The sequence below is a fragment of the Lampetra fluviatilis genome, unplaced genomic scaffold (assembly GCF_964198595.1).
Source record: "Lampetra fluviatilis unplaced genomic scaffold, kcLamFluv1.1 SCAFFOLD_327, whole genome shotgun sequence".
Lineage (NCBI taxonomy): Eukaryota > Metazoa > Chordata > Hyperoartia > Petromyzontiformes > Petromyzontidae > Lampetra > Lampetra fluviatilis.
In genome coordinates this window covers 20989-47500 of record NW_027621131.1, presented here as the reverse complement: position 1 = coordinate 47500, position 26512 = coordinate 20989, and the positions used below count along the sequence as shown (strand labels likewise).

Sequence of the window (26512 nt, the reverse complement as noted above, 5' to 3'; positions counted from 1 at the left end):
CCCACTCACACACTCACCCACTCACCCACCCACTCACCCACTCACACACTCACCCACTCACCCACTCACTCACCCACTCACTCACTCACTCACCCACTCACTCACTCACTCACCCACCCACCCACTCACTCACTCACTCACCCACCCACCCACTCACTCACTCACCCACTCACCCACTCACTCACTCACTCACCCACTCACTCACTCACTCACCCACTCACTCACTCACCCACTCACTCACTCACTCACCCACTCACTCACTCACCCACCCACCCACTCACTCACTCACCCACCCACCCACTCACCCACTCACCCACTCACTCACTCACCCACTCACCCACTCACTCACTCACTCACTCACTCACCCACTCACTCACTCACTCACCCACTCACTCACTCACTCACCCACTCACTCACTCACCCACCCACCCACTCACTCACTCACCCACCCACCCACTCACCCACTCACCCACTCACTCACTCACCCACCCACCCACTCACTCACTCACCCACCCACCCACTCACTCACTCACCCACTCACCCACTCACTCACTCACTCACTCACCCACTCACTCACTCACTCACCCACTCACTCACTCACTCACTCACCCACTCACTCACTCACCCACTCACTCACTCACTCACCCACTCACTCACTCACTCACTCACCCACTCACTCACTCACCCACTCACCCACTCACTCACTCACCCCACTCACTCACTCACTCACCCACTCACTCACTCACTCACCCACCCACCCACCCACTCACTCACTCACTCACCCACTCACTCATTCACTCACTCACTCACTCACCCACTCACTCACTCATTCACTCACTCACCCACTCACCCACTCACTCACTCACTCACCCACTCACCCACTCACCCACTCACTCACTCACCCACTCACTCACTCACTCACCCACTCACCCACTCACCCACTCACTCACTCACCCACTCACTCACTCATTCACTCACTCACTCACTCACCCACTCACTCACTCACTCACCCACTCACTCACTCACTCACCCACCCACCCACCCACTCACCCACTCACTCACCCATTCATTCATTCACTCACCCACCCACCCACTCACCCACTCACTCACTCATTCACTCACCCACTCACCCACTCACCCACTCACTCACTCATTCACTCACCCACCCACCCACTCACTCACTCACCCACTCACTCACTCATTCACTCACTCACTCACTCACCCACTCACCCACTCACCCACTCACTCACTCACCCACTCACTCACTCACCCACTCACCCACTCACTCACCCACTCACTCACTCACTCACTCACCCACCCACCCACCCACCCACTCACCCACTCACTCACCCACTCACTCACTCACTCACCCACTCACTCACTCACCCACTCACTCACTCATTCACTCACTCACTCATTCACTCACTCACTCACCCACTCACCCACTCACTCACTCACCCACTCACTCACCCACTCACTCACTCACTCACTCACTCACCCACCCACCCACCCACCCACCCACTCACCCACTCACTCACCCACTCACTCACTCACCCACCCACTCACTCATCCACTCACCCACTCACTCACCCACTCACTCACCCACCCACCCACCCACCCACCCACTCACCCACTCACTCACCCACTCACCCACTCACCCACTCACTCACTCACCCACCCACCCACCCACCCACCCACTCACCCACTCACTCACCCACTCACCCACTCACCCACTCACTCACTCACCCACCCACTCACTCATTCACTCACTCACTCACCCACCCACCCACTCACCCACTCACCCACTCACTCACTCATTCACTCACCCACCCACCCACTCACCCACTCACCCACTCACTCACTCACCCACTCACTCACTCATTCACTCACTCACTCACCCACTCACTCACTCACTCACCCCACTCACTCACTCATTCACTCACCCACCCACCCACTCACCCACTCACCCCACTCACTCACTCATTCACTCACTCACTCACCCACTCACCCACTCACCCACTCACTCACTCACCCACTCACTCACTCATTCACTCACTCACTCACCCACTCACTCACTCACTCACCCACTCACTCACTCACTCACCCACCCACCCACCCACTCACCCACTCACTCACCCACTCACTCACTCACTCACCCATTCATTCATTCACTCACCCACCCACCCACTCCCCACTCACCCACCCACTCACTCACTCACTCACCCACTCACTCACTCACTCACCCCACCCACCCACCCACTCACCCACTCACTCACCCACTCACTCACTCACTCACCCATTCATTCATTCACTCACCCACCCACCCACTCACCCACTCACCCACCCACTCACTCACTCACTCACCCACCCACTCACTCATTCACTCACCCACCCACCCACTCACCCACCCACTCACCCACCCACTCACTCACTCACTCACCCACCCACCCACCCACTCACTCATTCATTCATTCACTCACCCACCCACTCACTCACCCACCCACCCACCCACTCACCCACCCACTCACTCACTCACTCACCCCCCCACTCACCCACCCACCCACCCACTCACTCACTCACCCACCCACCCACTCACTCACCCACTCACCCACCCACTCACCCACCCACCCACTCACCCACTCACCCACCCACCCACCCATGACAGATAGATACATTAACAATGAGATAGAGAGAGATGTGGTGGTGGTGGTGGTGGGCGGGTGGGGCTCACATCGGCAGATGTTCGTCGCTTGGTTAAACAGAGAGGCTGGCTAACTCACAGAATCACGCAGAAACACACAAAACACACCGCCCCCCCCCCTTTCTCTCTGCGTGCCCCCCCTACCCCCCTGATTCACACGACAAAGAGGGAGGGAGGGAGGGAGGAGGGAGGGGGGGAGGGAGGGGGGGAGAGGGGAGGGAGGGAGGGAGGGGAGGGAGGGGGGGAGGGAGGGGGGGAGGGAGGGGGGGAGGGGGGGAGGGAGGGAGGGGGGGAAGGGGGGAGGGGGGGAGGGAGGGAGGGAGGGAGGGAGCGGGGGAGGGAGGGGGGGAGAGGGGAGGGAGGGAGGGGGGGGAGGGAGGGGGGGAGGGAGGGGGGGAGAGGGGAGGGAGGGAGGGAGGGAGGGGGGGAGGGAGGGGGGGAGGGAGGGGGGGAGAGGGGAGGGAGGGAGGGAGGGAGGGGGGGAGGGAGGGGGGGAGGGAGGGGGGGAGGGGGGGAGGGAGGGAGGGGAGGGAGAGGGGGGGGGAGGGAGGGAGGGGGGGAGGGAGGGGGAGAGGGGGGGGGGTCACCCCCAGGAACAACGACGCTGACATCGCTCCCACCAGCCGGGAAGGCATCCATCTCGATGAGACACAGAGAGAGAGACACGCGGCTAATGGGATTAACAGGCACAGAGAGACAAAGAGAGAGACACAGAGACACGTAGAGACACACAGAGAGACACACAGAGAGACAGAGAGAGAGAGAGACACAGAGAGACACATAGAGACACACAGAGACACCCACAGTGTGACGTGGCTAGTGTCTGTGTGTCACTGTGTGTGAGTCTGTGTGTTTGTAGGTGAGTGTCTGTGTGTGTGAGTCTCTGTGTGTGTGTGTAGGTGAGTGTGTGTGTATGTGAGTGTGTGTGTGAGTCTCTCTGTGTGTGTGTAGGTGAGTGTGTGTGTAGGTGTCTGTGTGTGTGTGAGTCTATGTGTGCGTGTGTAGGTGAGTGTGTGTGTAGATGTCTGTGTGTGTGTGAGTCTCTGTGTGTGTATCACTGTGTGTGTAGGTGTCTGTGTGTGTGTGAGTCTCTGTGTGTGTGTGTAGGTGAGTGTGTGTGTGTGAGTCTCTGTGTGTGTGTGTAGGTGAGTGTGTGTGTAGGTGTCTGTGTGTGTGTGAGTCTCTGTGTGCGTGTGTAGGTGAGTGTGTGTGTAGGTGTCTGTGTGTGTGTGAGTCTCTGTGTGTGTGTATAGGTGAGTGTGTGTGTAGGTGTCTGTGTGTGTGTGAGTCTCTGTGTGTGTGTGTAGGTGTCTGTGTGTGTGTGAGTCTCTGTGTGCGTGTGTAGGTGAGTGTGTGTGTAGGTGTCTGTGTGTGTGTGAGTCTCTGTGTGTGTATCACTGTGTGTGTGTGTAGGTGTCTGTGTGTGTGTGAGTCTCTGTGTGCGTGTGTAGGTGAGTGTGTGTGTAGGTGTCTGTGTGTGTGTGAGTCTCTGTGTGTGTATCACTGTGTGTGTAGGTGTCTGTGTGTGTGTGAGTCTCTGTGTGTGTGTGTAGGTGAGTGTGTGTGTAGGTGTCTGTGTGTGTGTGAGTCTCTGTGTGTGTGTGTAGGTGAGTGTGTGTGTAGGTGTCTGTGTGTGTGTGAGTCTCTGTGTGCGTGTGTAGGTGAGTGTGTGTGTAGGTGTCTGTGTGTGTGTGAGTCTCTGTGTGTGTGTGTGTGTAGGTGAGTGTGTGTGTAGGTGTCTGTGTGTGTGTGAGTCTCTGTGTGTGTGTGTAGGTGTCTGTGTGTGTGTGAGTCTCTGTGTGCGTGTGTAGGTGAGTGTGTGTGTAGGTGTCTGTGTGTGTGTGAGTCTCTGTGTGTGTATCACTGTGTGTGTGTGTAGGTGTCTGTGTGTGTGTGAGTCTCTGTGTGCGTGTGTAGGTGAGTGTGTGTGTAGGTGTCTGTGTGTGTGTGAGTCTCTGTGTGTGTATCACTGTGTGTGTGCAGGTGTCTGTGTGTGTGTGAGTCTCTGTGTGTGTGTGTATAGGTGAGTGTGTGTGTAGGTGTCTGTGTGTGTGTGAGTCTCTGTGTGTGTGTGTAGGTGAGTGTGTGTGTAGGTGTCTGTGTGTGTGTGAGTCTCTGTGTGTGTATCATTGTGTGTGTGTAGGTGTCTGTGTGTGTGAGTCTCTGTGTGTGTGTGTAGGTGAGTGTGTGTGTATGTGAGTGTGTGTGTGTGAGTCTCTGTGTGTGTATCACTGTGTGTGTGTAGGTGTCTGTGTGTGTGTAGGTGTCTGTGTGTGTGTGTAGGTGAGTGTGTGTGTAGGTGTCTGTGTGTGTGTGAGTCTCTGTGTGTGTGTAGGTGAGTGTGTGTGTAGGTGTCTGTGTGTGTGTGAGTCTCTGTGTGTGTATCATTGTGTGTGTGTAGGTGTCTGTGTGTGTGTGAGTCTCTGTGTGTGTGTGTAGGTGAGTGTGTGTGTAGGTGTCTGTGTGTGTGTGAGTCTCTGTGTGTGTATCACTGTGTGTGTAGGTGTCTGTGTGTGTGTGAGTCTCTGTGTGTGTGTGTAGGTGAGTGTGTGTGTAGGTGTCTGTGTGTGTGTGAGTCTCTGTGTGTGTATCACTGTGTGTGTGTAGGTGTCTGTGTGTGTGTGAGTCTCTGTGTGTGTGTGTAGGTGAGTGTGTGTGTAGGTGTCTGTGTGTGTGTGAGTCTCTGTGTGTGTATCACTGTGTGTGTGCAGGTGTCTGTGTGTGTGTGAGTCTCTGTGTGTGTGTGTAGGTGAGTGTGTGTGTAGGTGTCTGTGTGTGTGTGAGTCTCTGTGTGTGTGTGTAGGTGAGTGTGTGTGTAGGTGTCTGTGTGTGTGTGAGTCTCTGTGTGTGTGTAGGTGTGTGTGTGTGTAGGTGTCTGTGTGTGTGTGAGTCTCTGTGTGCGTGTGTAGGTGAGTGTGTGTGTAGGTGTCTGTGTGTGTGTAGGTGTCTGTGTGTGTGTAAGTCTCTGTGTGTGTGTGTAGGTGAGTGTGTGTGTAGGTGTCTGTGTGTGTGTGAGTCTCTGTGTGTGTATCACTGTGTGTGTGCAGGTGTCTGTGTGTGTGTGAGTCTCTGTGTGTGTGTGTAGGTGAGTGTGTGTGTAGGTGTCTGTGTGTGTGTGAGTCTCTGTGTGTGTGTGTAGGTGAGTGTGTGTGTAGGTGTCTGTGTGTGTGTGAGTCTCTGTGTGCGTGTGTAGGTGAGTGTGTGTGTAGGTGTCTGTGTGTGTGTAGGTGTCTGTGTGTGTGTAAGTCTCTGTGTGTGTGTGTAGGTGAGTGTGTGTGTAGGTGTCTGTGTGTGTGTGAGTCTCTGTGTGCGTGTGTAGGTGAGTGTGTGTGTAGGTGTCTGTGTGTGTGTGAGTCTCTGTGTGTGTATCACTGTGTGTGTGTAGGTGTCTGTGTGTGTGTGAGTCTCTGTGTGTGTGTGTAGGTGAGTGTGTGTAGGTGTCTGTGTGTGTGTGAGTCTCTGTGTGTGTGTAGGTGTGTGTGTGTGTAGGTGTGTGTGTGTGTAGGTGTGTGTGGGGAGCGGTGGGTGTAGTGGTTAGCGCTGCACTACGAACCCGGCGACCCGAGTTCGATTCCCGCTCACGGCCAACACAGCCAGTGACGATTGTCTGAACCGGTCCTGGGCCTCCCCTAGGTCGACTCAGCCTCAAATGAGTAACCTGGTGTGGTGTGTAGTAAACATCGCCACTGGGGAGACAAAGGCGGCCGGGCGTGGTGCTGGCCACCCCACCCCCTCGTGTGCCACAGTGCCGGTAGCCTTCATAGGTGCTCGCTAACAGCACTTGCCCCTACAGTCTGTTAAGGCTATATGGGGGATCTTTGTCTGTGTAGGTGAGTGTCTGTGTGTGTGTATGTGTGTAGGTGTGTGTGTCTCTGTATGTGTGTGAGTCTCTGTGTGTGTGTGTGTATGTGTGTAGGTGTGTGTGTCTCTGTGTGTGTGTGTAGGTGAGTGTCTGTGTGTGTGTGTGAGTCTCTGTGTGTGTGTGTAGGTGTGTGAGTCTCTGTGTGTGTGTGAGTCTCTGTGTGTGTGTGTGTGTAGGTGTGTGTGTCTCTGTGTGTGTGTGTAGGTGAGTGTCTGTGTGTGTGTATGTGTGTAGGTGTGTGTGTCTCTGTGTGTGTGTGTGAGTCTCTGTGTGTGTGTGTGTGTATGTGTGTAGGTGTGTGTGTCTCTGTGTGTGTGTGTAGGTGAGTGTCTGTGTGTGTGTGTGAGTCTCTGTGTGTGTGTGTGTATGTGTGTAGGTGTGTGAGTCTCTGTGTGTGTGTGTGAGTCTCTGTGTGTGTATGTGTGTAGGTGTGTGTGTCTCTGTGTGTGTGTGTGTAGGTGAGTGTCTGTGTGTGTGTATGTGTGTAGGTGTGTGTGTCTCTGTGTGTGTGTGTGAGTCTCTGTGTGTGTGTGTGTGTATGTGTGTAGGTGTGTGTGTCTCTGTGTGTGTGTGTAGGTGAGTGTCTGTGTGTGTGTGTGAGTCTCTGTGTGTGTGTGTGTGTATGTGTGTAGGTGTGTGAGTCTCTGTGTGTGTGTGTGAGTCTCTGTGTGTGTGTGTGTGTAGGTGTGTGAGTCTCTGTGTGTGTGTGTGAGTCTCTGTGTGTGTGTGTGTGTGTAGGTGTGTGTGTCTCTCTGTGTGTGTGTGTGTAGGTGAGTGTCTGTGTGTGTATGTGTGTAGGTGTGTGTGGCTCTGTGTGTGTGTAGGTGTGTGAGTCTCTGTGTGTGTATGTGTGTAGGTGTGTGTGTATCTATGTGTGTGTGTAGGTGAGTGTCTGTCTGTGTGTATGTGTGTAGGTGTGTGTGTCTCTGTGTGTGTGTGTAGGTGAGTGTCTGTGTGTGTGTATGTGTGTGTGTCTCTGTGTGTGTGTGTAGGTGAGTGTCTGTGTGTGTATGTGTGTAGGTGTGTGTGTCTCTGTGTAGGTGAGTGTCTGTGTGTGTGTGTGTAGGTGAGTGTCTGTGTGTGTGTGTAGGTGAGTGTCTCTGTGTGTGTGTGTGTAGGTGAGTGTCTCTGTGTGTGTGTGTGTAGGTGTGTGTGTCTCTGTGTGTATGTGTGTAGGTGTGTGTGTCTCTGTGTGTGTGTGTGTGTAGGTGAGTGTCTGTGTGTGTGTGTGTATGTGTGTAGGTGAGTGTCTGTGTGTGTGTAGGTGAGTGTCCGTGTGTGTAGGTGAGTCTGTGTGTGTGTGTAGGTGTGTCTTTTTAGGTGAGTGTGTGTAGGTGTGTGTGTAGGTGAGTGTGTGTAGGTGTGTGTGTGTAGGTGTGTGTGTAGGTGAGTGTGTGTGTGTCTGTGTGTGTGTAGGTGTGTGTGTGTCTGTGTGTGTCTCTCTGTGTCTGTGTAGGTGTGTGTGTGTGTCTGTGTGTGTGTAGATGTGTGTGTGTGTGTGTAGGTGTGTGTGTGTAGGTGTGTGTAGGTGAGTGTCTGTGTGTGTAGGTGTGTGTGTAGGTGTGTAGGTGTGTGTGCGTGTGTAGGTGTGTGTGTGTCTCTCTGTGTGTAGGTGTGTGTGTCTGTGTGTGTGTGTAGGTGTGTGTCTGTGTGTGTGTAGGTGTGTGTCTGTGTCTGTCTGTGTGTGTGTCTCTGTGTGTAGGTGTGTGTGTCTGTGTGTGTGTGTAGGTGTGTCTGTGTGTAGGTGTGTGTGTGTGTAGGTGTGTGTAAGTGTGTAGGTGTGTGTAGGTGTGTGTGTGTGTGTCTGTAGGTGTGTGTGTGTGTGTGTAAGTGTGTAGGTGTGTGTAGGTGTGTGTGTGTCTGTGTGTGTAGGTGTGTCTGTGTGTATGTGTGGTTGTAGGTGTGTGTGTAGGTGTGTGTGTAGGTGTGTGTCTGTGTGTGTGTCTGTGTGTAGGTGTGTGTCTGTGTGTGTCTGTGTGTGTGTCTGTGTGTGTGTGTCTGTGTGTGTGTGTGTCACTGTGTGTGTGTCTGTGTGTGTGTCTGTGTGTGTGTGTCTGTGTGTGTGTCTGTGTGTGTGTCTGTGTCTGTGTGTGTCTGTGTGTGTGTCTGTGTGTAGGTGTGTGTATGTCTGTGTGTATGTCTGTGTGTGTGTCTGTGTGTCTGTGTGTAGGTGTGTGTATGTCTGTGTGTATGTCTGTGTGTGTGTCTGTGTGTGTGTCTGTGTGTGTGTCTGTGTGTAGGTGTGTGTGTGTCTGTGTGTGTCTGTGTGTGTGTCTGTGTGTAGGTGTGTGTATGTCTGTGTGTATGTCTGTGTCTGTGTGTGTCTGTGTGTGTGTCTGTGTGTAGGTGTGTGTATGTCTGTGTGTATGTCTGTGTCTGTGTGTGTCTGTGTGTGTGTCTGTGTGTGTGTGTGTGTGTGTCTGTGTGTGTCTGTGTGTGTGTCTGTGTGTGTGTCTGTGTGTGTGTGTGTGTGTGTAGGTGTGTGTATGTCTGTGTGTATGTCTGTGTCTGTGTGTGTCTGTGTGTGTGTCTGTGTGTAGGTGTGTGTGTGTAGGTGTGTTTAGGTGTGTGTGTGTCTGTGTGTGTGTCTGTGTGTGTGTCTGTGTGTATGTCTGTGTGTGTCTGTGTGTGTGTCTGTGTGTAGGTGTGTGTGTGTCTGTGTGTGTGTCTGTGTGTGTGTCTGTGTGTGTGTCTGTGTGTGTGTCTGTGTGTGTGTGTCTGTGTGTGTGTGTGTCTGTGTGTGTGTCTGTGTGTGTGTCTGTGTGTGTGTCTGTGTGTGTGTCTGTGTGTGTGTGTCTGTGTGTGTGTGTGTCTGTGTGTGTGTCTGTGTGTGTGTCTGTGTGTGTGTCTGTGTGTGTGTCTGTGTGTGTGTCTGTGTGTAGGTGTGTGTGTCTGTGTGTCTGTGTGTGTGTCTGTGTGTAGGTGTGTGTGTCTGTGTGTCTGTGTGTGTGTCTGTGTGTAGGTGTGTGTGTCTGTGTGTCTGTGTGTGTGTCTGTGTGTAGGTGTGTGTGTCTGTGTGTGTCTGTGTGTGTGTCTGTGTGTAGGTGTGTGTGTCTGTGTGTGTCTGTGTGTGTGTCTGTGTGTGTGTCTGTGTGTAGGTGTGTGTGTGTCTGTGTGTGTCTGTGTGTGTGTCTGTGTGTGTGTCTGTGTGTAGGTGTGTGTGTGTCTGTGTGTAGGTGAGTGTCTCTCTCACAGCTCCAACTCGGAGCTCACTGCAGCAGCAGATGGCACGCGGCTCATGTTACACAATCAAAGCGCCACCGCTCCACAGACAAAGCTCCCCCAGGTAGCCTCCAGCAGGGATGCAGGGGCAAGTGCTGTTAGCTAGCAAGTAGCAGCAGCAGTGTCTATGTACTACACACACCACACACACAGTGCGCTAACCACTGCACCACCACTCCCCACACACACAGTGTGCTAACCACTGCACCACCACTCCCCAAACACACAGTGCGCTAACCACTGCACCACCGCTCTCCACACACACACACAGAGCGCTAACCACTGCACCACCACTCCCCACACACACAGTGCGCTAACCACTGCACCACCACTCCCCACACACACAGTGCGCTAACCACTGCACCACCACTCCCCACACACACAGTGCGCTAACCACTGCACCACCACTCCCCACACACACAGTGCGCTAACCACTGCACCACCACTCCCCACACACACAGAGCGCTAACCACTGCACCACCACTCCCCACACACACAGTGCGCTAACCACTGCACCACCACTCCCCACACACACAGTGCGCTAACCACTGCACCACCACTCCCCACACACACAGTGCGCTAACCACTGCACCACCACTCGCCACATACACAGTTACACACACACTATATACACACATAATAGGTGAGTGAGTGGGTGATTGAATGAATGGGTGAGTGAGTGAATGAGTGAATGAATGAGTGGTTGAGTGAATGATTGAGTGAATGGGTGAGTGAGTGAATGAGTGAGTGAATGAGTGAATGAATGAATGAACGAGTGAGTGAATGAATGAGTGGTTGAGTGAATGGGTGAGTGAGTGAATGAATGAATGAGTGAGTGAGTGAATGAATGAATGAGTGGTTGAGTGAGTGACTGAGCGAGTGACTGAGTGAGTGACTGAGTGACTAATTGAGTGACTGAGCGAGTGAGTGAGTGAGTGACTGAGTGACTGAATAACTGACTGAGTGACTGACTGAGTGACTGACTGACTGACTGAGTGACTGAGTGAGTGAATGAGTGACTGACTGAGTGACTGAGTGACTGAATGACTGAGTGACTGACTGACTGAGTGAATGAGTGACTGACTTAGTGACTGACTGACTGACTGACTGAGTGACTGACTGAGTGAATGACTGACTGACTGAGTGACTGACTGAGTGAATGACTGACTGAGTGACTGACTGACTGAGTGAATGAGTGACTGACTTAGTGACTGACTGACTGACTGAGTGACTGACTGAGTGAATGACTGACTGACTGAGTGACTGACTGACTTAGTGACTGACTGACTGAATGACTGAGTGACTGACTGAGTGACTGACTGAATGACTGAGTGACTGACAAAGTGAATGACTGACTGAGTGACTGACTGAGTGAATGAGTGACTGACTGAGTGATTGAGTGACTGAGTGACTGACTGAGTGAGTGAATGACTGAGTGACTGACTGAGTGAATGAGTGACTGACTGAGTGATTGAGTGACTGAATGACTGAGTGACTGACTGACTGAGTGAGTGAATGACTGAGTGACTGAATGAGTGAGTGACTGACTGACTAAGTGACTGAGTGAATGACTGACTGACTGAGTGAATGACTAAATAACTGACTGACTGACTGAATGAGTGACTGACTGACTGAATGAGCGAGTGAATGACTGAGTGACTGAATGAGTGAGTGACTGACTGACTGACTGAGTGAATGACTGAGTGACTGAATGAGTGAGTGACTGACTGACTAAGTGAATGACTAAATAACTGACTGACTGACTGAATGACTAAATAACTGACTGACTGACTGAATGAGCGAGTGAATGACTGAGTGACTGAGCGAGCGAGTGAATGACTGAGTGACTGAATGAGTGAGTGACTGAATGACTGAGTGACTGACTGACTGACTGAGTGAGTGAATGACTGACTGACTGAATGAGTGAATGACTGACTGACTAAGTGAATGACTAAATAACTGATTGACTGAATGACTAAATAACTGACTGACTGACTGAATGAGTGACTGACTGAGTGACTGAATGAGCGAGTGAATGACTGACTGACTGAGTGACTAAATAACTGACTGACTGACTGAATGACTGACTGACTGAATGACTAAATAACTGACTGAATGACTAAATAACTGAGTGAATGACTGAGTGACTGACTGACTGAATGACTAAATAACTGACTGACTAACTGAATGACTGACTGAGTGAATGACTAAATAACTGACTGACTGACTGAATGAGTGACTGACTGAGTGACTGAATGAGTGAGTGACTGAGTGACTGAGTGAGTGAATGACTGAGTGAGTGACTGACTGAGTGACTGACTGACTAAGTGACTGAGTGAATGACTGAGTGACTGAATGACTGACTGACTGAGTGAATGACTAAATAACTGACTGACTGAATGAGTGACTGACTGAGTGACTGAATGAGTGAGTGACTGAGTGACTGAGTGAGTGAATGACTGAGTGAGTGACTGACTGAGTGACTGACTAAGTGACTGAGTGCATGACTGAGTGACTGAATGACTGACTGACTGAGTGAATGACTAAATAACTGACTGACTGACTGACTGAGTGACTGACTGAGTGACTGAATGAGCGAGCGAGTCAGCAACTTACACGATCTCTGGCCAGCCCAATCCAGGTCTCCATCAGGAGCTTCATCCGTGTCGCGTGCAGTTTGCGGGAAGTCTTCACCGCCACGAACACATCCGTGACACGGAGCGATTCGCCATCAGCATCAGCAGCCCCACCACCACCACCATCATCAGCAGCAGCAGCATCATCAGCATCAGCAGCAGCAGCATCAGCAGTGCGAGACCGCAGTGCGAGGATGGATAAGAGTGAACGCGGTGGTGGTGGTGGTGGTTTGGATGCTGCTGATGATGATGCTGCTGCTGATGCTGATGCTGCTGATGACAGTAGTGATGACAGAGAGGATTTCAGCAGTGCTGACAGTGATGCCACTGCTGATGATGCTGATGATGATGGTGGTGATGGTGGTGATGGTGGTGATGGTGGTGATGGTGGTGATGGTGGTGATGATGATGCTGCTGATGCTGCTACTGCTGATGATGCTCTTGCTGCTGCTGCTACTGCTGCTAATCTTGCTGCTGCTGATGATGCTGCTGCTGATGATGATGATGCTACTGCTGATGATGCTGCTGCTGCTGATGATGCTGCTACTGCTGATGATGCTGCTGATGATGCTGCTGCTGCTGATGCTGCTGCTGATGCTGCTGCTGCTCTCGTTCCCACCACCACTGCATCTCCACCATCATCTCCACCACCACCATCACCACCATCATCACCACCATCACCACCATCATCACCACCACTGGGCAGCCTCATCGGAGTTGCGAGGGTGACCACCAGCGCTAACGACACCGCCAGCACCACGGACAGCTTTGCTGACGACGGTCTCATTGTTCGGGAACAGGCGCTGAATAAAAATTAAAAAATAACAACAAAAGAAAGAAAAACGACCACTTAATCTGCTGCGTGCGTTTTTGGATGATTTTTTTTGTTTAAATAAAAGTTTAGAACAAACAAATCGGGGGTGGATGGGTGGGGTGGTTTTGGTTCGATCTGATCAGCCTGTGCGTACTGCTAGACAAGCCGAGCAGAGCGAACGTCGAAAATGAATGTAACGGCGAGCGCGGAGCTGCAAGGCAACTGCAGCCAGCCCTGGGCTGACTGACTGAGCCGTGGGACTGAGGAGGTCTCCATTATATAGACTCGGCCCCCACCCCCACCCCCCAACACTGCCCTCGCCCCGCCCACAGCCCCGCCCCGTCACTTTCAAGTCAGCCAATCAGAGCCCCAACCGTCCACCGCCCCCCCCCCTCTCTCTGTCCCTCACCACAAGACCACGCCCATTGTAGAGCCCCCCCCCCCGCCGCCGCCGACTCAGCCAGCCAATCGGCGCTGTCCCTCACCACAAGACCACGCCCATTGTGGAGCCCCACCCCGCGGCCAACTCAGTCAGCCAATCGGCGCTGTCCCTCACCACAAGACCACGCCCATTGTGGAGCCCCCCCCCCCTAACTCACCCACTTTGACCTCAGCCAGCCAATCAGCGCATCCCCACACCGCCTGTGGGTCTCTGTGGGTCTCTATGAGTCCATGTTAAAGTCTCCCATAGACTTCAATGTTAAAGTCTCCCATAGACTTCAATGTTAAAGTCTCCCATAGACTTCAATGTTAAAGGCTCCCATAGACTTCAATGTTAAAGTCTCCCATAGACTTCAATGTTAAATTCTCCCATAGACTTCAATGTTAAAGTCTCCCATAGACTTCAATGTTAAAGTCTCCCATAGACTTCAATGTTAAAGGCTCTCATAGACTTCAATGTTAAAGTCTCCCATAGACTTCAATGTTAAATTCTCCCATGGACTTCAATGTTAAAGTCTCCCATAGACTTCAATGTTAAAGTCTCCCATAGACTTCAATGTTAAAGTCTCCCATAGACTTCAATGTTAAAGTCTCCCATAGACTTCAATGTTAAAGTCTCCCATAGACTTCAATGTTAAAGTCTCCCATAGACTTCAATGTTAAATTCTCCCATGGACTTCAATGTTAAAGTCTCCCATCGACTTCCATGTTAAAGTCTCCCATAGACTCCAATGTTAAAGTCTCCCATAGACTTCAATGTTAAAGGCTCTCCATAGACTTCAATGTTAAAGTCTCCCCATAGACTTCAACGTTAAAGTCTCCCATAGACTTCAATGTTAAAGTCTCCCATAGACTTCAATGTTAAAGTCTCCCATAGACTTCAATGTTAAAGGCTCCCATAGACTTCAACGTTGAAGGCTCCCATAGACTTCAATGTTAAAGGCTCCCATAGACTTCAACGTTAAAGTCTCCCATAGACTTCAATGTTAAAGTCTCCCATAGACTTCAATGTTAAAGTCTCCCATAGACTTCAATGTTAAAGTCTCCCATAGACTTCAATGTTAAAGTCTCCCATAGACTTCAATGTTAAAGGCTCCCATAGACTTCAACGTTAAAGTCTCCCATAGACTTCAACGTTAAAGTCTCCCATAGACTTCAATGTTAAAGTCTCCCATAGACTTCAATGTTAAAGTCTCCCATAGACTTCAATGTTAAAGTCTCCCATAGACTTCAATGTTAAAGTCTCCCATAGACTTCAATGTTAAAGTCTCCCATAGACTCCAATGTTAAAGTCTCCCATAGACTTCAATGTTAAATTCTCCCATGGACTTCAATGTTAAATTCTCCCATAGACTTCAATGTTAAAGTCTCCCATAGACTTCAATGTTAAAGTCTCCCATAGACTTCAACGTTAAATCCCTACATCGACGCGGTGACGTCACCGCGCGTGTGTTTTAATCGACGCAATGACGTCACCGCGCGTATTTCATCCAACGTGATGACGTCACCGCGCGTATTTTACAAAGCGCGGTGACGTCACCGCAGCGTGCAGTGTCCCGGATGTTGTTGCCGAATTCCGTCTGACGGGGCAAAAGTTGACATCGTTCAACTCGTTGACGTTCATGAGGGAGTTGGTTGTTGTTGTTGTTGTTTGTTGTTGTCGTAAACATTAGGGGGAGACGAGCGATTAGAACAACAACAGCAGCACGATGCCCCTGCCCGTGCAAGTGTTCAACTTCCAGGTGAGACGCAGCACCGCGCCTTGAAGCCTGCGGCGCTAGGCCGCACTCGGCTCACACAGACAGACACACACACAGACACACACACACACACAGACACACACACAGACACACACACACACAGACACATACACACACAGAGACACACAGACACACACAGACACACACAGACACACACAGACACACACACACAGAGACACACAGACACACACACACAGAGTCTCTGTGTGTGTCACTGTGTGTCTGGGTGTCGGTGTGTGTCTGTGTGTGTATGTGTGTGTTTCTGTGTTGGTGTCTCTGTGGGTGTCTGTGTGGGTGTCTGTGTGGGTGTGTCTGTGTGTGGGTGTCTCTGTGAGTGTCTGTGGGTGTCTGTGTGGGTGTCTGTGGGTCTCTGTGAGTGTCTGGGTGTCTATGGCTCTCTGTGTGAGTGTCTGGGTGTCTGTGGGTCTCTGTGAGTGTCTGGGTGTCTATGGCTCTCTGTGTGAGTGTCTGGGTGTCTGTGGGACTCTGTGAGTGTCTGTGGGTGTCTGTGTGGGTGTCTGTGGGTCTTTGTGAGTGTCTGGGTGTCTATGGCTCTCTGTGTGAGTGTCTGGGTGTCTGTGGGTCTCTGTGAGTGTCTGGGTGTCTATGGCTCTCTGTGTGAGTGTCTGGGTGTCTGCGGGACTCTGTGAGTGTCTGTGGGTGTCTGTGTGGGTGTCTGTGGGTCTCTGTGAGTGTCTGGGTGTCTATGGCTCTCTGTGTGAGTGTCTGGGTGTCTGTGGGACTCTGTGAGTGTCTGTGGGTGTCTGTGTGGGTGTCTGTGGGTCTCTGTGAGTGTCTGGGTGTCTATGGCTCTCTGTGTGAGTGTCTGGGTGTCTGTGGGTCTCTGTGTGAGTGTCTGTGGGTGTCTGTGGGACTCTGTGAGTGTCTGTGGGTGTCTGTGTGGGTGTCTGTGGGTGTCTGTGTGGGTGTTTGTGGGTCTCTGTGTGAGTGTCTGGGTGTCTGTGAGTGTCTGTGTGGGTGTCTGTGGGTGTCTGTGGGTGTCTGTGTGGGTGTTTGTGGGTCTCTGTGTGAGTGTCTTAGGGTGTCTGTGGGTCTCTGTGTGGGTGTTTGTGGGTCTCTGTGTGAGTGTCTGTGGGTCTCTGTGTGGGTGTTTGTGGGTCTCTGTGTGGGTGTCTGTGGGTGTCTGTGTGGGTGTCTGTGGGTGTCTGTGTGGGTGTCTGTGGGTGTCTGTGTGGGTGTTTGTGGGTCTCTGTGTGGGTGTCTGTGGGTCTCTGTGTGGGTGTTTGTGGGTCTCTGTGGGTGTCTGGGGTCTCTGTGTGGGTGTCTGTGGGTCTCTGTGTGGGTGTCTGTGGGTGTCTTTGTGGGTGTTTGTGGGTCTCTGTGAGTGTCTGGGTGTCTGTGGGTCTCTGTGTGAGTGTCTGGGTGTCTGTGGGTCTCTGTGAGTGTCTGTGGGTGTCTGTGTGGGTGTTTGTGGGTCTCTGTGTGAGTGTCTGTGGGTGTCTATGGCTCTCTGTGTGAGTGTCTGGGTGTCTGTGGGACTCTGTGAGTGTCTGTGGGTGTCTGTGTGGGTGTCTGTGGGTCTCTGTGAGTGTCTGGGTGTCTATGGCTCTCTGTGTGAGTGTCTGGGTGTCTGTGGGTCTCTGTGTGAGTGTCTGTGGGTGTCTGTGGGACTCTGTGAGTGTCTGTGGGTGTCTGTGTGGGTGTCTGTGGGTGTCTGTGTGGGTGTTTGTGGGTCTCTGTGTGAGTGTCTGGGTGTCTGTGAGTGTCTGTGTGGGTGTCTGTGGGTGTCTGTGTGGGTGTCTGTGGGTGTCTGTGTGGGTGTTTGTGGGTCTCTGTGTGAGTGTCTTAGGGTGTCTGTGGGTCTCTGTGTGGGTGTTTGTGGGTCTCTGTGTGAGTGTCTGTGGGTCTCTGTGTGGGTGTTTGTGGGTCTCTGTGTGGGTGTCTGTGGGTGTCTGTGTGGGTGTCTGTGGGTGTCTGTGTGGGTGTCTGTGGGTGTCTGTGTGGGTGTTTGTGGGTCTCTGTGTGGGTGTCTGTGGGTCTCTGTGTGGGTGTTTGTGGGTCTCTGTGGGTGTCTGGGGTCTCTGTGTGGGTGTCTGTGGGTCTCTGTGTGGGTGTCTGTGGGTGTCTGTGTGGGTGTTTGTGGGTCTCTGTGAGTGTCTGGGTGTCTGTGGGTCTCTGTGTGAGTGTCTGGGTGTCTGTGGGTCTCTGTGAGTGTCTGTGGGTGTCTGTGTGGGTGTTTGTGGGTCTCTGTGTGAGTGTCTGTGGGTGTCTATGTGGGTGTTTGTGGGTGTCTATGGCTCTCTGTGAGTGTCTGGGTGTCTGTGGGTCTCTGTGTGAGTGTCTGTGGGTCTCTGTGTGAGTGTCTGTGTGTGTGGGTGTCTGTGTGGGTGTCTGTGGGTTTATGTGTGAGTGTCTGTGGGTGTTTGTGGGTGTCTATGAGTGTCTGGGTGTCTGTGGGTCTCTGTGTGAGTGTCTGTGGGTGTCTATGTGGGTGTTTGTGGGTGTCTATGGCTCTCTGTGTGAGTGTCTTAGGGTGTCTATGGGTCTCTGTGTGAGTGTCTGTGGGTGTCTATGGCTCTCTGTGTGAGTGTCTGTGTGAGTGTTTTAGGGTGTCTATGGCTCTCTGTGTGAGTGTCTGTGTGAGTGTCTTAGGGTGTCTATGGGTCTCTGTGTGAGTGTCTGTGGGTCTCTGTGTGGGTGTCTGTGGGTCTCTGTGAGTGTCTGGGTCTCTGTGGGTCTCTGTGAGTGTATGTGGGTGTCTGTGGGTGTCTGTGGGTCTCTGTGAGTGTCTGTGGGTGTCTGTGTGAGTATCTGTGGGTGTCTGGATCTTTGTGTGAGTGTCTATGAGTGTCTATGGGTCTCTGTATGCGTGTCTGTGGGTTTCTGTGTGAGTGTCTGTGGGTGTCTGTGTGGGTGTCAGTGGGTCTCTGTGTGGGGTCTCTGTGAGTGTCTGGGTGTCTGTGGGTCTTTGTGAGTGTCTGTGGGTGTCTGTATGTGTGTCTGTGGGTCTCTGTGAGTGTCTGTGGGTGTCTGTGTGTGTGTCTGTGGGTCTCTGTGTGAGTATCTGTGTGAGTGTCTGTGTGAGTGTATGGGTGTCTGTGGGTCTCTGTGTGAGTGTCTGTGTGAGTGTATGGGTGTTTGTGGGTCTCTGTGTGTGAGTGTCTGTGTGAGTGTCTATGGGTGTCTGTGGGTCTCTGTGTGAGTGTCTGTGTGAGTGTATGGGTGTTTGTGGGTCTCTGTAGGATTCTGTGAGTGTCTATGGGTGTCTGTGGGTCTCTGTGTGAGTGTCTGTGTGAGTGTATGGGTGTTTGTGGGTCTCTGTGTGAGTGTCTGTGTGAGTGTCTATGGCTGTCTGTGGGTCTCTGTGTGAGTGTCTGTGTGAGTGTATGGGTGTCTGTGGGTCTCTGTGTGAGTGTCTGTGTGAGTGTCTGTGTGAGTGTATGGGTGTTTGTGGGTCTCTGTAGGCATCTGTGAGTGTCTATGGCTGTCTGTGGGTCTCTGTGTGGGTGTCTATGGGTGTCTTTGTGAGTGTCTGTGCGAGTCTTTGGGTGAGTGGAGGGGTGAGTGAGTGTATGGGTGAGTGAGTGGGTGAGTAAGTGTATGGGTGAGTGAGTGGGTGAGTAAGTGTATGGGTGAGTGAGTGGGTGAGTGAGGGGAGGGGTGAGTGATGGGATGGGTGAGTGAGTGGAGGGGTGAGTGAGTGAGGGGTGAGTGTATGGGTGGGTGAGTGGGTGGGTGAGTGGGTGGGTGAGGGGAGGGGTGAGTGATGGGTGAGTGAGTGGGTGAGTGAGTGTGTGGGTGAGTGAGGGGAGGGGTGAGTGAGTGTGTGGGTGAGTGAGGGGAGGGGTGAGTGTGTGGGTGAGTGAGTGAGTGGGTGAGTGATGGGAGGGGTGAGTGAGTGTGTGGGTGAGTGAGGGGAGGGGTGAGTGAGTGGGTGAGTGAGTGGAGGGGTGAGTGAGTGGGTGAGTGTATGGGCGAGTGAGTGGGTGAGTGAGTGGAGGGGTGAGTGAGTGGAGGGGTGAGTGAGTGGGTGAGTGAGGGGAGGGGTGAGTGAGTGGAGGGGTGAGTGAGTGGGTGAGTGTATGGGTGAGTGAGTGGGTGAGTGGGTAGGTGAGTGAGTGGAGGGGTGAGTGAGTGGGTGAGTGAGTGTATGGGTGAGTGAGTGGGTAGTGAGTAGAGGGGTGAGTGAGTGTATGGGTGAGTGGAGGGGTGAGTGAGGGGAGGGGTGAGTGAGTGGGTGAGTGAGGGGAGGGGTGAGTGAGTGGGTGAGTCAGTGTATGGGTGAGTGAGTGTGTGGGTGAGTGGTGGGGTGAGTGAGTGGGTGAGTGAGTGTGTGGGTGAGTGAGTGTGTGGGTGAGTGGTGGGGTGAGTGAGTGGGTGAGTGAGTGTGTGGGTGGGTGAGTGGAGGGGTGAGTGAGTGGGTGGGTGAGTGTATGGGTGAGTGTATGGGTGAGTGAGGGGAGGGGTGAGTGAGTGTGTGGGTGAGTGAGTGAGTGGGTGAGTGAGTGTGTGGGTGAGTGGGTGGGTGAGTGAGTGAGTGGGTGAGTGAGTGTATGGGTGAGTGAGTGGGTGAGTGAGTCGGTGAGTGAGTGTATAGGTGAGTGAGTGAGTGTGTGGGTGAGTGGGTGGGTGAGTGAGTGGAGGGGTGAGTGAGGGGTGAGTGAGTGTGTGGGTGAGTGAGTGGGTGAGTGAGTGGGTGAGTGTATGGGTGAGTGTATGGGTGTGTGAGTGGGTGGGTGAGTGAGTGGAGGGGTGAGTGAGGGGTGAGTGAGTGTGTGGGTGAGTGAGTGGGTGAGTGAGTGGGTGAGTGTATGGGTGAGTGTATGGGTGAGTGAGTGGGTGAGTGAGGGGAGAGGTGAGTGAGTGTGTGGGTGAGTGAGTGGGTGAGTGTATGGGTGAGTGAGTGGGTGAGTAAGTGGAGGGGTGAGTGGGTGAGTGAGTGTATAGGTGAGTGAGTGTATGGGTGAGTGTAGGGGTCAGTGAATGGGTGAGTGAGTGGGTGAGTGAGTAAGTGAGTGAGTGGGTGAGTGGGTGGGTAAGTGAGTGAGTGGGTGAGTGAGTGAGTGGGTGAGTGAGTGAGTGTATGGGTGAGTGTATGGGTGAGTGTATGGGTGAGTGGAGGGGTGGGTGAGTGAGGGGAGGGGTGAGTGAGGAGAGGGGTGAGTGAGTGTGTGGGTGAGTGGGTGGGTGAGTGAGTGTATGGGTGGGTGAGTGGGTGAGTGAGTGGAGGGGTGAGTGAGTGGAGGGGTGAGTGAGTGGGTGAGTGTTTGGGTGAGTGAGTGGGTGAGTGAGTAGAGGGGTGAGTGAGTGTGTGGGTGAGTGGTGGGGTGAGTGAGGGGAGGGGTGAGTGAGTGGGTGAGTGAGTGTATGGGTGAGTGGGTGAGTGGGTGGGTGAGGGGAGGGGTGAGTGAGTGTGTGGGTGAGTGAGTGTGTGGGTGAGTGGTGGGGTGAGTGAGGGGAGGGGTGAGTGAGTGGGTGAGTGAGTGAGTGGGTGAGTGAGTGGGTGGGTGGGTGGGTGAGTGAGTGAGTGGGTGGGTGAGTGAGTGGGTGGGTGAGTGGGTGGGTGAGGGGAGGGGTGAGTGAGTGTGTGGGTGAGTGGTGGGGTGAGTGAGGGGAGGGGTGAGTGAGTGGGTGAGTGAGTGAGTGGGTGAGTGAGTGTGTGGGTGAGTGGTGGGGTGAGTGAGTGGGTGGGTGGGTGGGTGAGTGAGTGGGTGGGTGGGTGAGTGGGTGGGTGGGTGAGTGGGTGGGTGGGTGAGTGGGTGGGTGGGTGAGTGGGTGGGTGGGTGAGTGTATGGGTGGGTGAGTGTATGGGTGGGTGAGTGTATGGGTGAGTGAGTGTATGGGTGAGTGAGTGGGTGAGTGAGTAGAGGGGTGAGTGAAGGGGTGAGTGAGGGGAGGGGTGAGTGTTTTGGTGGTTAAACCGGTTCTGTATATTGGGGTGCGATTCTCTTGTTGACTGTAAACACGCAGATTGCACACACACACACACAGATTATACACACAACACAACCACACACACGCATGCACACACACACATACACACACATATACACACACACAGATTGTATACACAACACAACCACACACACGCATATACACACACACATACACACACACATATACACACACACGCATCTACACACACACAGATTAAACACACAACACAACCACACACACGCACACACACACATATACACACACACACACATATACACACACACACAGATTGTATACACACAACACAACCACACACACGCATCTACACACACACATACACACACACAGATTATACACACAACACAACCACACACACGCATACACACACATACACACACACATCCAGACACACACAGATTATACACAGATTGTATACCCAACAATACCACACACACACATACACACACACACTCATACACGCTGCTGTGCCAGGCTAGGTGCACCAGGAGGAGGGGGTCACGGGATAGACCCAGCAGGTGCCATGGGTTGCCTGCTGTGCCAGGCTAGGTGCAGGAGGAGGTCACATGACAGACCCAGCAGGTGCCATGGGTTGACTGCTGTGCCAGGCTAGGTGCATGAGGAGGAGGTCACGGGACAGACCCAGCAGGTGCCATGGGTTGTACTGCTGTGCCAGGCTGGGTGCATGAGGAGGAGGTCACGTGACAGACCCAGCAGGTGCCATGGGTTGACTGCTGTGCCAGGCTAGGTGCATGAGGAGGAGGTCACGTGACAGACCCAGCAGGTGCCATGGGTTGTACTGCTGTGCCAGGCTGGGTGCATGAGGAGGAGGTCACGGGACGGACCCTGCAGGTGCCATGGGTTGACTGCTGTGCCAGGCTAGGTGCATGAGGAGGAGGTCACGTGACAGACCCTGCAGGTGCCATGGGTTGACTGCTGTGCCAGGCTAGGTGCATGAGGAGGAGGTCACGTGACAGACCCAGCAGGTGCCATGGGTTGACTGCTGTGCCAGGCTAGGTGCATGAGGAGGAGGTCACGTGACAGACCCAGCAGGTGCCATGGGTTGACTGCTGTGCCAGGCTAGGTGCATGAGGAGGAGGTCACGTGACAGACCCAGCAGGTGCCACGGGTTGACTGCTGTGCCAGGCTAGGTGCATGAGGAGGAGGTCACGTGACAGACCCTGCAGGTGTCATGGGTTGTACTGCTGTGCCAGGCTAGGTGCATGAGGAGGAGGTCACGGGACGGACCCAGCGAGTAGCAGCAGCAGTGTCTATGTACTACACACACCACGCACACAGACAGTGCGCTAACCACTGCACCACCACTCCCCACACACACAGTGCGTGAGTGGGTGAGTGGGTGGGTGAGTGAGTGGGTGGGTGGGTGAGTGGGTGGGTGAGTGAGAGTGGGTGGGTGGGTGAGTGGGTGGGTGGGTGAGTGGGTGGGTGGGTGGGTGAGTGGGTGGGTGAGTGAGAGTGGGTGGGTGGGTGAGTGGGTGGGTGGGTGAGTGGGTGGGTGAGTGGGTGGGTGGGTGGGTGGGTGGGTGGGTGAGTGAGTGGGTGAGTGAGTGAGTGAGTGGGTGGATGAGTGAGTGGGTGGGTGGGTGAGTGAGTGGGTGGGTGGGTGAGTGGGTGGGTGAGTGAGAGTGGGTGGGTGGGTGGGTGAGTGGGTGGGTGAGTGGGTGAGTGGGTGGGTGAGTGAGTGGGTGGGTGGGTGAGTGGGTGGGTGGGTGAGTGGGTGGGTGGGTGAGTGGGTGGGTGGGTGGGTGAGTGGGTGGGTGAGTGAGAGTGGGTGGGTGGGTGGGTGAGTGGGTGGGTGGGTGGGTGAGTGAGTGGGTGGGTGGGTGAGTGAGTGGGTGAGTGAGTGAGTGAGTGGGTGGATGAGTGAGTGGGTGGGTGGGTGAGTGGGTGGGTGAGTGAGTGGGTGGGTGAGTGAGTGGGTGGGTGAGTGAGTGGGTGGGTGGTAGAGTGAGTGGGTGGGTGAGTGGGTGGGTGAGTGGGTGGGTGAGTGGGTGGGTGAGTGGGTGGGTGAGTGGGTGGGTGAGTGGGTGGGTGAGTGGGTGAGTGAGTGGGTGGGTGGGTGAGTGGGTGGGTGAGTGAGTGGGTGGGTGGGTGAGTGGGTGGGTGAGTGAGTGGGTGGGTGGGTGGGTGAGTGGGTGGGTGGGTGGGTGAGTGAGTGGGTTGGTGGGTGAGTGAGTGGGTGAGTGAGTGAGTGAGTGGGTGGATGAGTGAGTGGGTGGGTGGGTGAGTGGGTGGGTGAGTGAGTGGGTGGGTGAGTGAGTGAGTGGGTGGGTGAGTGGGTGGGTGAGTGAGTGGGTGGGTGGGTGGGTGAGTGAGTGGGTGGGTGGGTGGGTGAGTGGGCGGGTGGGTGAGTGGGTGGGTGAGTGAGTGGGTGGGTGGGTGAGTGGGTGGGTGAGTGGGTGAGTGGGTGGGTGAGTGAGTGAGTGAGTGGGTGGGTGAGTGGGTGGGTGAGTGAGTGGTTGGGTGGGTGGGTGAGTGGGTGGGTGAGTGAGTGAGTGAGTGGGTGGGTGGGTGAGTGAGTGAGTGAGTGGGTGAGTGAGTGGGTGGGTGAGTGAGTGAGTGGGTGGGTGAGTGAGTGGGTGGGTGAGTGGGTGAGTGAGTGAGTGGATGGGTGAGTGGGTGTGTGATTGGGTGGGTGGGTGGGTGAGTGAGTGGGTGGGTGGGTGGGTGAGTGAGTGAGTGAGTGGGTGGGTGAGTGAGTGGGTGAGTGGGTGGGTGAGTGGGTGGGTGGGTGAGTGAGTGGGTGGGTGGGTGAGTGGGTGGGTGAGTGAGTGGGTGAGTGAGTGAGTGGGTGAGTGAGTGAGTGGGTGGGTGGGTGGGTGAGTGAGTGGGTGGGTGGGTGAGTGAGTGGGTGGGTGAGTGGGTGGGTGAGTGAGTGAGTGGGTGGGTGGGTGAGTGGGTGGGTGAGTGAGTGGGTGGGTGAGTGAGTGAGTGAGTGGGTGAGTGAGTGGGTGGGTGAGTGAGTGAGTGAGTGGGTGGGTGAGTGAGTGGGTGGGTGAGTGGGTGAGTGATTGAGTGGATGGGTGAGTGGGTGGGTGATTGGGTGGGTGGGTGGGTGAGTGAGTGGGTGGGTGGGTGAGTGAGTGAGTGAGTGGGTGGGTGGGTGAGTGAGTGGGTGGGTGAGTGAGTGGGTGAGTGAGTGGGTGAGTGAGTGGGTGGGTGAGTGAGTGGGTGTGTGCGTGAGTGAGTGGGTGGGTGGGTGAGTGGGTGAGTGAGTGAGTGGATGGGTGAGTGGGTGGGTGATTGGGTGGGTGGGTGGGTGAGTGAGTGGGTGGGTGGGTGGGTGAGTGAGTGAGTGGGTGTGTGAGTGGGTGGGTGAGTGAGTGAGTATGTGGGTGAGTGAGTGAGTATGTGGGTGAGTGAGTGAGTATGTGGGTGAGTATGTGAGCGAGTTGGTGAGTGAGTTGGTGAGTGAGTTGGTGAGTGTGTGAGCGAGTTGGTGAGCGAGTTGTTGAGCGAGTTGGTGAGCGAGTTGGTGAGTATGTGAGTGAGTTGGTGAGTGTGTGAGTGAGTGAGTATGTGAGTGAGTTGGTGAGTGAGTTGGTGAGCGAGTTGGTGAGCGAGTTGTTGAGTGAGTTGTTGAGTGAGTTGGTGAGCGAGTTGGTGAGTGAGTCTGTGATTGAATGCATCAGCGAGTGTGTGAGTATGTGTGTGAGTGAGTGTGTGAGTTGGTGAGCGAGTTGGTGAGCGAGTTGGTGAGTGAGTTGGTGAGTGAGTTGGTGAGTGTGTGAGTGAGTGTGTGAGTGAGTTGGTGAGTGTGTGTGTGTGAGTGTGTGAGTTGGCGAGCGAGTTGGTGAGTGAGTTGATGAGTGTGTGAGTGAGTGTGTGAGTATGTGAGTGTGTGAGTGAGTTGGTGAGTGTGTGTGTGTGAGTTGGTGAGCGAGTTGGTGAGTGAGTTGGTGAGTGTGTGAGTGAGTGTGTGAGTGTGTGTGTGTGAGTGTGTGAGTGTGTGAGTTGGTGAGCGAGTTGGTGAGTGAGTTGGTGAGTGAGTTGGTGAGTGTGTGTGTGTGAGTGTGTGAGTGAGTTGGTGAGTGTGTGTGTGTGAATGTGTGAGTTGGTGAGCGAGTTGGTGAGTGAGTCTGTGAGTTGGTGAGTGAATGAGTGAGTCTGTGATTGAATGCATCAGCGAGTGTGTGAGTATGTGAGTGTGTGAGTGAGTTGGTCAGTGTGTGTGTGAGTATGTGAGCGAGCTGGTGAGCGAGTTGGTGAGTGTGTGAGTGAGTGTGTGAGTGAGTTGGTGAGTGTGTGAGTTGGCGAGCGAGTTGGTGAGTGAGTTGGTGAGTGAGTTGGTGAGCGAGTTGGTGAGTGAGTTGGTGAGTGAGTTGGTGAGTGAGTCTGTGAGCGAGTTGGTGAGTGTGTGAGTGAGTGTGTGAGTGAGTTGGTGAGTGTGTGTGTGAGTTGGCGAGCGAGTTGGTGAGCGAGTTGGTGAGTGAGTTGGTGAGTGAGTTGGTGAGTGTGTGAGTGAGTGTGTGAGTGAGTTGGCGAGCGAGTTGGTGAGTGAGTTGGTGAGTGAGTTGGTGAGCGAGTTGGTGAGCGAGTTGGTGAGTGAATGAGTGAGTCTGTGACTGAATGCATCAGCGAGTGTGTGTGTGTGAGGGAGAGACTCACACACCCACACACACACAAAGAGAAAGTCGCGTGCTATACGCGTGTTAGCTGTCAGTTCGAGACGCGTTTAGTGTAAGCACAGACACACCCCACACGCTCACTCGCGCACACAGACAAAGGTCCCCCGTGTAGCCTCTGGCATGCTTGGGCGGGGGTGGGGAGGTGAAACGCCAAGTGTAAACACAGTCCACATACCTCATTCACTTACTTACACACTCACTTACACGCTTACAGACTCACTCACACACTCACACACTCACACACACACTCACACACACACTCACACACTCACTCACTTACTCACTCACACACTCACTCACACACTCACTCACACACTCACTCACACACTCACACACTCACTCACAGACTCACTCACACACTCACACACTCATTCTCACACACACTCACACACTCACTCACTCACTCACAGACTCACTCACCCACTCACTCACAGACTCACTCAGTCACTCACTCACACACTCACTCACACACTCACTCACTCGCACACTCACTCAGTTACTCACTCACACA

General features: G+C 53.7%; 1 long non-coding RNA gene across 1 annotated transcript in view; it reads right to left on the bottom strand.

Annotated features, from left to right (window-relative positions):
- The window catches only part of LOC144954827 (uncharacterized), a 34246-nt gene extending 21316 nt beyond the window's left edge, over positions 1-12930 (bottom strand). The window contains exon 1 of the long non-coding RNA XR_013641383.1: positions 12402-12930. This is a non-coding gene — a long non-coding RNA (uncharacterized LOC144954827). The remainder of the gene's footprint in view (positions 1-12401) is intronic.
- Between the last annotated feature and the right edge of the window lie 13582 nt (positions 12931-26512).